The 13,347-nt window shown below is 47.8% G+C and overlaps 1 protein-coding gene across 1 annotated transcript in view; it reads left to right on the top strand.

Moving 5' to 3' along the window:
• Positions 1 to 13,347, top strand: part of LOC142588552 (trypsin-like) — a 477,136-nt gene that overhangs the window by 268,126 nt on the left and 195,663 nt on the right. The gene's annotated exons all lie outside the window — the stretch shown is intronic.

Raw genomic sequence — 13,347 nt, 5'->3', positions numbered from 1 at the left:
AGCATTTCGGGACAAAATACTTCAGCTAGTGGACATTGATGTTCCATGCAGGTACCTGCGGCAACGAAAAAAACAAAAACCTTGGTTTAACGTAGAAATACGTAAACATATCAAGAAAGCAAGACTAACGTATGAAACGTTTTTAGTCGACACCAATCTGATAATTCAGAAACGCTCGCAAGAGATAAATAAGCTATTGAAAGCTACATTTAAATCTGCCAAAGATACCTTCTTTTTAAATTAAACAAGGACTTGAGAAAAAATGCTAAATCTTTCTGAAAATATGTAAAATAAAATCGAAAAAACGACATATCAATACCATCTTTAACTATTGACGCAAAACAGTGACGTCAGACTATCAGAGGGCGGAATGCTTCAACCAGTACTTCCAATCTGTGTTTTTGCTAATATCTGCTGGGGAGACTTCGCTTTTGAACAACGCCAATCAAGGCGATATGATGCCAGACATTGAATTTGATGTTAGTGGGGTCGATTCTTTATTAAGGCATTTAGATGACACAAAAGCAATTGGACCTGATGGAATATCCCCAGTGGTCCTTAAAGAGTGTCATAGCATCATTTCTCCGTATTTACCGATCATTTATAAGCTTTCCCTAAAAAGAGGCCTCCTTCCCCAAGATTGGAAAGCGGCAAGCGTCACACCCGTTTTTAAATCGGGTGATAGAAAACTCAGAGAAGACTATAGGCCGATTTCACTAACGTCAATATGTTGCAAGATATTCGAACACATTTTATATAGTAACATATCTGCATTCCTTCACTCAAACGCTTTCTTTACAACTTCCCAGCACAGATTCCGAAAAGGTTATTCCTGCAACACAGAACTAATAGAATTCCAGCACTTCTTATTTAAAACCATTGATAACAATAGTCAGTTAGACGCGGTTTTTATTGATTTTCAAAAAGCTTTCGATATTGTGTCCCATAAGCTCCTAGACTTATTTATTTATTTATTTATTTATTTATTTATTTATTTATTTATTTATTTATTTATTTCAGTATTTTCAGGGTCAGAGGCATTACAGAGAGGAGAGGCATACAAAATCGGCGGCAGTTTTCTGAAATTTGTTCACGTCGGTGATGGCAGCCATGAAAGCAGGCAGGTGGTTCCAGTCATTTCCAGTTCGAGGAATACATGAACTTATACATAGGCTAGTTCGGCATTGCGGTATTCCTACCTTGAAGTTGTGGTCAGTGCGTGAAGATATATAAGATGGAGAGAGGAGTAACTTATCTTTGAGAATAGGGTTGGTTTAATTAACTCTGTGAAAAAGACATCAGCGAAAATATTTACGGCGCAGAGAAAGAACGGGAAGACCAAGTGCAGTTTTCATTCAAGATATGCTTGCTGTTCGGGAATAATTTCCAAACAATAAAACGGGCGGCGCGGTTTTGAACAGGTTCTAAAGCGTTAATAAAGGTTATCTGATTAGGATCCCAAATGGAGCAAGCATATTCCAGTTTAGGTCTGATTAACGTCCTATATAGATGAAGATTAACGGAGCTGTTAGAAGCTATGAAATGGCGCCGTAAGAATCCGAGCGTGCGGTTAGCCTGGTTAGATATGTAGTTCGCGTGCATTTTCCAGGACAGATTGTGTGTTAAGTGAATACTCAGGTATTTGTAGGATGAGACAGATGATAACGGAGTGTTATCAAGAAGATAGCGAGAGGTGTATTCAGGAGGACGGCTGGAGATACGCAGGTGTTTGCACTTAGTGGTGTTAAATGTCATGAGCCATTCGCTGCACCATGAAGAAATTGCGTGCATGTCCGATTGCAAACATGCTTCATCAGAGGAATTAGTAATTGAACGATAAAGCACACAGTCGTCTGCGAAAATATTTATATTGGAGATAACGTTATCAGAAACATCATTAATGTAAATTAAAAACAGCAGAGGACCTAACACAGAACCTTGAGGTACTCCAGAAGTTACGGAAACAAGAGGCGAGTCATAATCATCAACTGAGACACACTGACTATGGTTGGAAAGAAAACATTTAATCCAGCCTAATACCTGATCGTTGATATTAGGACCACCGAGTTTAATTATTAATAGATCATGAGAAACAGCGTCAAACGCCTTAGCAAAGTCTAAAAAAACGCAGTCCACAATAACGTTAGCATCCATAGCACGAAATAAATCATTAGTGAAAGATAGGAGCTGTGTCTCACACGAAAAGAATTTTCTGAAGCCATGTTGACATGAATTGAAAAAGTTGTTAGATTCAAGGAAGGTAATAAGATGAGATTAAATAATGTGCTCAAGAAGTTTACAGGGAACGCTGGTTAATGAAATGGGCCGATAGTTAAGTATTGAAGCTTCACTACCTGATTTATGCAATGGAACCACCTTCCCTACCTTCCTATCATGAGGGATGGCACAACTCTGCAATGACTGTTCAAAGATTTCACAAAGAATCAATGATGAGCAGGTAGATGTACTTTACAAGAGCTTCCTTGTAATGCCGTCGGCACCTGAACAAGACTAAATATTCTGTTTTTCAATTAGACATATCAAACCAACCGAATCAATGAGTATTGGATCCATGGGTAAAAAGTCAGATGTACAAGGATGAGGGAAAACATTCGGCAAGGTAGTGAAAAAACACGAGGCAAAAAAATCATTTAACACTTTGCAGCAGTCGGTCTGGTGTATTGCAGTGCTGTGATCATCGCAAAGATCTACTGTATTCAGCTTATTCCCGCTGACCACATTCCAAAATTTCCTCGGATTATCTCTAAAAAGGAGCGGGAGCGTGTGCTGGCAGAAATTTTGTTTTGTTTCAAACGAAATTTGTTTATAATCCGTCTTAGCGGTGGCGTAAGCGTGCCAGCGTTCCGCCGTTTGAGTTGCCTTGCCTCACCGGAATAGTCTTTTTTTTTGTTCAGTAGGTGCCGAAGATGCGCGTTAAACCACGGAGCATGAGAGTTGGATATAATGCGTTTCTGAGGGATGAATTCATGAATTCTTTGAGTTCATGAATCGCATGAAGTGTTTCTGAGGGATGAAATGTTGTGGGAGCAGAAGCCTCCGTAAGGCCACTTGGCCTTTAGCTTCTGCTTCCTTTCTGTTGTAAACAGGAGAAATAAACTCATTCAAGATTAATTAAACACTTGACTTTTTCTTTGAATAAGGTCCAATTTTCATCATTGTTGCCCGTGTGGATACTTGGAATGAAGTGAGTGACAAAATCCATTAGTCCACGGTTTATAGACTCGAAGACAGCGTTTTTGTAGTCTCGGATAACTTTTGGCCTTTTCGTACCGGGAACAGACGTGTGTAGTTCAATAGAAATGAGGCAATGATCACGCAAACCAGGTAAATATCTTAAACATGAAACAAGCTGCGGTGTAGTAGTAAGAAGGAGGTCAAGAATGTTAGCAGATTGCTCAGTAGATCGTGCAGGCTGAAGGACAAGTTGCTTAAAATTAAAATTTATACAGAGGTTGATGAAGAGAGAGCACTCAGATGAACAGTCAGATGAGGGAGGAGAGCCATGCCAGTTAATTGCTGGAAAATTGAAATCACCAAGAACGAAGGGTGGACATAAGGGGAACCGGACAATTAACTCATTTAATACGTCACGTAAATCTAAATTAAATGTTAAGGGCGAAATGGGCGGGCGATAGCACACACAAAAAATAATATCACAATATCCGAGAGTGACACGTGTACACACGATTTCCAAACGAATAGCAATATCTATAACACAACAACTCAAGCCTTCGTGTACGGCGATCAACACTCCGCCACCAGTACGCGAGATACGGTTACAGCAAAAGAATTTGAAAACTCTTTCACATTCAAAGATTTCATAGTCTGCAATATCACTCGAGAGCCAAGTTCCAGTCAAGATAACAACGTCAGCTGAACACGAGTCAATGGCTGAAAACAGGCCATCACGTTTATTACGCACACTGCGCACATTGGAAAAAAGGAAGGAAATTGGTTTAGCCACCGGGCGAGCAGATAGCTATATCGATGAACTACTAGCGGCCAATGAAGCATTCTTGATAGTATTCGCTGAAGCTCAAACAGATATGCCTCTGTTCTCGCTGGAACGACTTTCGGCTATATCTAATTCACAAACACGATCGGTGGATGAACAATAGACGCCACGACGACCCACTAACTTCCGGATGTTGATGTCGGAAACGCTCCTAACAAGTCCATCCCGATCTGCTGAAAAGGTCGGTAAGGAGGCTTGATCGGTGTAGCAATTCCGCTGGCCTTGTCGGTGGTGTCTTGCGTCGCTGACAGTCTCGGCATGTCGTGACGTAACGGGCGACATCGGCGGTTAGGTGCGGCCAGTAATACCTTTCTTGTATCCTCGATAGCGTCCGGGAGAAACCGAGGTTCCCAGCGGTCGGATCGTCATGTAGCGCGTGCAGTACTTCTGGACGCAGCGCCGACGGAACAACAAGAAGGTAGTTGGCGCGGAATGGTGAGAAGTTCTTCACGAGTAGGTTGTTTTGAAGCGTGAACGAAGATAATCCATGCTTAAATGCCCTAGGGACAACGTCGGTGTGCCCTTCCAAATACTCGACTAGGGCTTTTAGCTCCGGGTCCCCTCGTTGTTGTTCGGCGAAGTCTTCCGCGCTTATTACGCCAAGGAAGGCATCGTCATTCTCGTCATCTTGTGGCGGCGGGTCAATGGGGGCGCGTGATAGGCAATCAGCATCGGAGTGTTTTCGTCCGGACTTGTATGTTACAGTGATGTCGTATTCTTGTAGTGTGAGGCTCCACCGTGCCAGCCGTCCTGAAGGGCCCTTTAAGTTAGCTAGCCAACACAACGCGTGATGGTCACTGACCACTTTGAATGGCCTGCCATAGAGGTAAGGGCGAAATTTCGCTGTAGCCCAAACGATTGCGAGGCATTCCTTTTCGGTTGTAGAATAATTGCCTTCCGCTTTTGACAACGACTGGCTAGCGTAAGCTATCACGTGTTCATGTCCATCTTTTCTCTGGACTAGGACGGCACCGAAGCCGAGGCTACTGGTGTCAGTGTGTATTTCGGTATCGGCGTGCTCGTCGAAGTGCGCAAGTATGGGCGGCGACTGCATGCATCGTTTGAGTTCTTGAAATGCGTCGGCCTGCGGCGTTTCCCACTTGAACTCGACGTCACATTTAGTTAGCTTTGACAGCGGCTCAGCGATGCGTGAAAAGTCCTTGACAAATCGCCTGTAGTAGGCACACATGCCAAGGAATCTACGCACTGCCTTCTTGTCGATGGGCTGCGGGAACTTTGCAATGGCAGCTGTCTTCTGCGGGTCGGGGCGGACTCCAGACTTGCTGATGACGTGGCCCAGGAACAGAAGTTCATCGTAACCGAATCGGCACTTTTCTAGCTTCAGAGTACGCCCTGATGACTTCATGGCCTCTAGTACTCTTGCAAGACAACTACGTCATCCATGTAAACGAGACAGGTCTGCCACTTCAATCCTGCTAAAACCGTGTCCATCACGCGTTGGAACGTTGCAGGTGCCGAGCACAGTCCAAATAGCATAACCTTGAACTCGTAGAGGCCGTCTGGGGTGACAAAGGCGGTCTTTTCGCGATGTCTTTCGTCGACTTTTATTTGCCAATAGCCAGACTTCAGGTCCATCGACGAGAAGTATTTAGCGTTGCAGAGCCGATCCAATGTGTCGTCTATCCGTGGGAGGGGGTATACGTCCTTCTTCGTGATCTTGTTCAGACGACGATAATCGACGCAGAAACGTAGGGTTCCGTCCTTTTTCTTCACCAGGACTACAGGGAATGCCCACGGGCTTTTCGACGGCTGGATGATGTCGTCGGGTAGCATTTCGTCGACTTGTTCTCTTATAGCTTCACGTTCTCGCGGCGAAACTCGGTAAGGGCGCTGGCGGAGTGGTCGAGTGCACTCTTCGGTGATTATGCGATGCTTGGCGACTGGTGTTTATCAAATCCTCGATGACGTGGAAAAGCAGCCTTTGTATCGTCGGAGCACACTTCTCAGCTGCTGTTGCTTAACCACGGGGAGACTTGGATTAATGTCGTACTCTGGTTCGGGAACCATGGTCGTCGGGGTAGATGCGGCGGAATCTGAGAGGACGAACGCGTTACTGGTTTCCAGAGCTTCCTCGATGTACGCGATCGCCGTGCCCTTGTTGATGTGCTTGAACTCCTGGTTGAAGTTTGTCAGCAACACTTTCGAGTTTCCTCCCTGCAGTCGAGCTATCCCTCATGCGACGCAAATTCGCCGTCGAGCAGCAGACGTTGGTCGCCTTCGATGACGCCTTCTACGTCAGCGGGTGTTTCGGTGCCGACCGAAATAAGTGGATCGTCGTGGCGACGGACTATCTCACCCGCTTCGCTGAAACTAAAGCTCTACCGAAAGGCAGCGCAGCCGAAGTGGCGAAATTTTTCGTCGAGAAAATCCTGCTGACACATGGTGCTCCAGAAGTCCTCATCACCGACAGAGGAACGGCTTTTACAGCAGAGCTCACTCAAGCCATTCTGCAGTACAGCCAGACAAGACACAGGAGGACAACTGCCTACCATCCGCAGAGGAATGGTCTCACGGAGCGCCTGAGCAAGACCCTCGCCGACATGCAAGCAATGTACGTCGACGTCGAGCACAAGACGTGGGATGCGGTCCTGCCATACGTAACATTCGCTTACAACACGGCGGTGCAAGAAACAACACAGATCACGCCATTTAAGCTGGTTTACGGCAGGAACCCGACGACTACGCTCTACGCCATGCTGCCGAACGTCACTGACGAGGAAAATCTTGACGTCGCTACCTATCTCCAGCGCGCCGAAGAAGCCCGACAGCTCGCCCGCCTGCGAATCAAGAACCAGCAGCGTACCGACAGCAGACACTACAACCTCCGACGACGCTTCGTCGAGTACCAGTCCGGTGACCGTGTTTTGGTTTGGACCCCTATACGCCGACGATGACTGAGCGAGAAGCTTTTGCGTCGCTATTTCGGACCGTACAAGATCATCCGACGTATTGGCGCACTGGACTATGAGTTCGTGCCAGACGGCATTTCGCTATCACAGCGGCGCCGCTCACGACCTGAAATAGTCCACGTTGTGCGACTCAAGCCGTACTACCAGCGTTAATGATCTTTGGGGCTTCGCGTAACTGACCTTTGGACTTTGTTTCTTTTTGTTGTTTTGTTATTTATGTTTAATAAGTGTCCTTTTGTGTTTCGCTCTATTATATTTGCAGCATCGGGATGATGCTTTTTAAGAGGGGGGGTATTGACACGCGTATTTATCTTTATCGGGCAACCACGTTTCGCCGCCTAACAAATGTAACCGTACAGCATGGGACGCGCCTGCATGTACCCGAAGTTTCTGGAAAGTTATCGATGCTTCTATCCGCTGTCTCTTGTCGCCGAACCTTGTTTTCTGATTTCATCACCTGACGCGAATGGAGTAGAACTTTGTGGAAGGCACGCGGGTCCGAACGATTAGTATGGAACATTCGACGACTGCTCTATAAAAGCCGACGCGCTTGACCCACTGATCAGATTTCCGACGATCGCCGACCGTGTTCGCCGCTATCGTTTTGCTATAAGTGTAGCCTGTTTTTGTGGGCACAGGTTCGCCCAATAAAAGCTAGCTTTGTATTCCACCGTATTGCTGTTTTCTTCACCGTCACTACCACGTGACAATATCGATGAACTACTCGCGGCCAATGAAGCATTCCTGATAGTATTCGCTGAAGCCGAAACAGATATGCCTCTGTTGTCGCTCGAACGACTTTCGGCAATATCTGCTTCACAAACTCGATCGGTGGATGAACAGTAAACGTAGCACTTTTTTTTATGTACAATTGGTTCAACCGCAAGAGATACTTCTCTCGCGAAGCCTTACCGAAATCAGCCAACTTTTTGCGGGACTGGCGTGTGGCGCGAGAGGTCTTCACTGAAGGATACTTTGGAATTTTTGAACTTATTACGTTGCGATATAATCTTGTCTTTTCATTTCGGAGAACCGAATTTAACTATAATAGGTCGACATTTCTCCGAGACGTACGAGCGCAGTCTGTGAGCACGATGAATACCTTCGTCGGGAAAAGATAGATCCAGTTTGTCTGAAAGAATTTTGCGAACGTGTTCTTCAGACTCCGCCCAAGCTTCAGAGCTAGTGTCTGGGATACCGAAAAAAATAAGGTTGTCTCGATGGGAGCGATCCTCGAGATCGTCTAGCCGTGAATTTATTGCACCTGACTCCGCACGAACTGCTTCGGATATGGCATCGTTGAGCGCAGGAACACTGTGCAGCGACAGTACCTGGGATACGACAGCCGCAAGCCTGTTAGTAGGGTCGCAAGGTCGCATACTTTCTGCTCTAGTTCAACTTGGTTTGCCTTAAGCTGTGTTAAAGTATCCATCAACTCACTGTGACGGACATCCGATTTTTCAGACGGGGCAGCAACAGCAACTAGCACATCGGCATTCGGATTAGTATCAGTTGGTCCCGGATTTGACTCAATGTCGCCTGCTAACATCAAAAGTTTAACAACATAAACACAATCACATACTGTAGAAACTAACACTAGTGGGAAAGAGAAGAGCAGCTAGAAATATTGCTGGTACGTTTAGCGTGCAATGAAGGACAGTCACCAACTTGTACAGCAAGGAAGCAGAACCGATTGTCAAGCGTGCTCATGGTAGTCGCTCTTCCCTGCCCACTGAAGTAGTCGTTGGAACCGCAGGTTTTTATATGTTTGGTTGACGCCGGTGATGTACCGGGGCCGCAAGGTGGCGTTGATCGCAGTATAGCATTGGCGAGAGCGTTAAAATCTCTGGTCCAATTTGCTCTCCGCAAAGCACGGTGATGTTGCAGCGATGTCGGCATATCCCCGGGCTGGTGCAGATAGCCACGTGCCAAGAAGAACGGGAATCTGTACAGCAAGGAAGCAGAACCGATTGTCAAACGTGCGCATGGTAGTCGCTCTTCCCTGCCCACTGAAGAAGTCGTTGGAACCGCAGGCTTTTATATGTTTGGTTGACGCCGGTGATGTACCGGGGCCGCAAGGTGGTGCTGGTCGCAGTATAGCGTTGGCGAGAGCGTTAAAATCTTTGGTCCAATTTGCGGCCGCAAAGCACGGTGATGCTGCAGCGATGTCGGCATATCCACGAGCTGGTGCAGATAGCCACATGCCAAGAAGAACGGGAATCTGTACACCAAGGAAGCAGAACCGATTGTCAAGCGTGCGCATGGTAGTCGCTCTTCCCTGCCCAGTGAAGAAGTCGTTGAAACTACAGGCTTTTATATGTTTGGTTGACGCCGGTGATGTGACGGGGCCGGAAGGTGACGTTGATCGCAGTATAGCATTGGCGAGAGCGTTAAAATCTTTGGTCCAATTTGCTGCCGCAAAGCACGGTGATGTTGCAGCGATGTCGGCATATCCCCGGGCTGGTGCAGATAGCCACGTTCCAAGAAGAACGGGAATCTGTACAGCAAGGAAGCAGAACCGATTGTCAAGCGTGCGCATGGTAGTCGCTCTTCCCTGCCTACTGAAATAGTCGTTGGAACCGCAGGTTTTTATATGTTTGGTTGACGCCGGTGATGTACCGGGGCCGCAAGGTGGCGTTCATCGCAGTATAGCATTGGCGAGAGCGTTAAAATCTTTGGTCCAATTTGCTCGCCGCTAAGCACGGTGATGTTGCAGCGATGTCGGCATATCCCCGGGCTGGTGCAGATAGCCACGTGCCAAGAAGAACGGGAATCTGTGCAGCAAGGAAGCAGAACCGATTGTCAAGCGTGCGCATGGTAGTCGCTCTTCCCTGCCCACTGTAGAAGTCGTTGGAACCGCAGGCTTTTATATGTTTGGTTGACGCAGGTGATGTGACGGGGCCGGAAGGTGGCGTTGATCGCAGTAAAGCGTTGGCGAGAGCGTTAAAATCTTTGGTGCAATGTGCTGCCGCAAAGCAATGTGATGTTGCATCGATGTCGGCATATCCCCGAGCTGGTGCAGATAGCCACATGCCAAGAAGAACGGGAATCTGAACAGCAAGGAAGCAGAACAGATTGTCAAGCGTGCGCATGGTAGTCGCTCTTCCCTGCCCACTGAAGTAGTCGTTGGAACCGCAGGTTTTTATATGTTTGGTTTACGCCGGTAATGTACCGGGGCCGCAAGGTGGCGTTGATCGCAGTATAGCATTGGCGAGAGCGTTAAAATCTCTGGTCCAATTTGCTGCCGCAAAGCACGGTGATGTTGCAGCGATGTCGGCATATCCCCGGGCTGGCGCAGATAGCCACGTGCCAAGAAGAGCGGGAATCTGAACAGCAAGGAAGCAGAATCGATTGTCAAGCGTGCGCATGGTAGTCGCTCTTCCCTGCCTACTGAAGTAGTCGTTGGAACCGCAGGTTTTTATATGTTTGGTTTACGCCGGTGATGTACCGGGGCCGCAAGGTGGCGTTGATCGCAGTATAGCATTGGCGAGAGCGTTAAAATCTCTGGTCCAATTTGCTGCCGCAAAGCACGGTGATGTTGCAGCGATGTCGGCATATCCCCGGGCTGGTGCAGATAGCCACATGCCAAGAAGAACGGGAATCTGAACAGCAAGTAAGCAGAACCGATTGTCAAGCGTGCGCATGGTAGTCGCTCTTCCCTGCCCACTGAAGTAGTCGTTGGAACCGCAGGTTTTTATATGTTTGGTTTACGCCGGTGATGTACCGGGGCCGCAAGGTGGCGTTGATCGCAGTATAGCATTGGCGAGAGCGTTAAAATCTCTGGTCCAATTTGCTGCCGCAAAGCACGGTGATGTTGCAGCGATGTCGGCATATCCCCGGGCTGGCGCAGATAGCCACGTGCCAAGAAGAGCGGGAATCTGAACAGCAAGGAAGCAGAATCGATTGTCAAGCGTGCGCATGGTAGTCGCTCTTCCCTGCCTACTGAAGTAGTCGTTGGAACCGCAGGTTTTTATATGTTTGGTTGACGCCGGTGATGTACCGGGGCCGCAAGGTGGCGTTGATCGCAGTATAGCATTGGCGAGAGCGTTAATATCTTTGGTCCAATTTGCTCGCCGCTAAGCACGGTGATGTTGCAGCGATGTCGGCATATCCCCGGGCTGGTGCAGATAGCCACGTGCCAAGAAGAACGGGAATCTGTACAGCAAGGAAGCAGAACCGATTGTCAAGCGTGCGCATGGTAGTCGCTCTTCCCTGCCCACTGTAGAAGTCGTTGGAACCGCAGGCTTTTATATGTTTGGTTGACGCCGGTGATGTGACGGGGCTGGAAGGTGGCGTTGATAGTAGTATAGCGTTGGCGAGAGCGTTAAAATCTTTGGTCCAATTTCCTGCCGCAAAGCACGGTGATGTTGCAGCAATGTCGGCATATCCCCGGGCTGGCGCAGATAGCCACGTGCCAAGAAGAGCGGGAATCTGTACAGCAAGGAAGCAGAACCGATTGTCAAGCGTGCGCATGGTAGTCGCTCTTCTCTGCCCACTGAAGAAGTCGTTGGAACCACAGGCTTTTATATATTTGGTTGACGCCGGTGATGTACCTTGGCCGCAAGGTGGTGCTGGTCGCAGTATAGCGTTGGCGAGAGCGTTAAAATCTTTTTTCCAATGTGCTGCCGCAAAGCACGGTGAAGTTGCATCGATGTCGGCATATCCCCGAGCTGGTGCAGGTAGCCACATGCCAAGAAGAACGGGAATCCGTGCAGCAAGGAAGCAGAACCGATTGTCAAGCGTGCGCATGGTAGTCGCTCTTCCCTGCCCACTGAAGAAGTCGTTGGAACCGCAGGCTTTTATATGTTTGGTTGACGCCGGTGATGTACCGGGGCCGGAAGGTGGTGCTGGTCGCAGTATAGCGTTGGCGAGAGCGTTAAAATCTTTCGTCCAATTTGCGGCCGCAAAGCACGGTGATGCTGCAGCGATGTCGGCATATCCCCGAGCTGGTGCAGATAGCCACATGCCAAGAAGAACGGGAATCCGCACAGCAAGGAAGCAGAACCGATTGTCAAGCGTGCGCATGGTAGTCGCTCTTCCCTGCCCACTGAAGAATTCGTTGAAATTGCAGGTTTTTGTATGTTTGGTTGACGCCGGTGATGTAACGGGGCCGGAAGGTGGCGTTGATCGCAGTATAGCATTGGCGAGAGCGTTAAAATCTTTGGTCCAATTTGCTGCCGCAAACACGGTGATGTTGCAGCGATGTCGGCATATCCCCGGGCTGGTGCAGATAGCCACGTTCTAAGAACGGGAATCTGTACAGCAAGGAAGCAGAACCGATTGTCAAGCGTGCGCATGGTAGTCGCTCTTCCCTGCCCACTGTAGAAGTCGTTGGAACCGCAGGCTTTTATATGTTTGGTTGACGCCGGTGATGTGACGGGGCCGGAAAGTGGCGTTGATCGCAGTATAGCGTTGGCGAGAGCGTTAAAATCTTTGGTCCAATGTGCTGCCGGAAAGCACGGTGATGTTGCATCGATGTCGGCATATCCCCGAGCTGGTGCAGATAGCCACATGCCAAGAAGAACGGGAATCTGTACAGCAAGGAAGCAGAACCGATTGTCAAGCGTGCGCATGGTAGTCGCTCTTCCCTGTCCACTGAAGAAGTCGGTGGAACCGCAGGCTTTTATATGTTTGGTTGACGCCGGTGATGTACCGGGGCCGCAAAGTGGTGCTGGTCGCAGTATGGCGTTGGCGAGAGCGTTAAAATCTTTGGTCCAATTTGCTGCCGCAAAGCACGGTGATGTTGCAGCGATGTCAGCATATCCCCGGGCTGGTGCAGATAGCCACATGCCAAGAAGAACGGCAATCTGTACGGCAAGGAAGCAGAACCGATTGTCAAGCGTGCGCATGGTAGTCACTCTTCTCTGCCCACTCACGTGAATATGTTACATATTGACGCTAGTGGGCGAGTGGGTGACGTGAGTGAGTGTTACATATTGACGTGAGTGGGAGATGTAAAGCTTGCTGCATTAAATATAAACGAAAACGTTTAAAATTGGATAGGAAACTACCTAAACGGAAGAACCCAGTCTGTCATCCTAAACAACGCTGCATCTTCACCAATAACTGTTTCTTCGGCCGTTCCTCAGGGAAGCCTACTGGGCCCCTTGTTATTTTTAATCTACATAAATGACATTGTAGAACTAATTACATAACCCATAAAACTATTTGCTGATTACTGTGTGATTTACAGAGAAATTACCTCTGAAGATGACATAGATACAGATTTATATCAGGTAGCGATCTGGTGTAAAAAATGGAACATGAATTTAAATATAAAAAAGTGCAGTAGCGTAAGTTTTCAAAAAATTATCCAAATTTCAGCACCGATATAACATAAATGGCACGCTTATCGACATACAGTTGGAATATAAGTATTTA

Source organism: Dermacentor variabilis, chromosome 7 (assembly GCF_050947875.1).
Source record: "Dermacentor variabilis isolate Ectoservices chromosome 7, ASM5094787v1, whole genome shotgun sequence".
NCBI classification, from domain to species: Eukaryota; Metazoa; Arthropoda; class Arachnida; order Ixodida; family Ixodidae; genus Dermacentor; species Dermacentor variabilis.
This window is presented reverse-complemented; position numbering and strand designations above follow the sequence as displayed.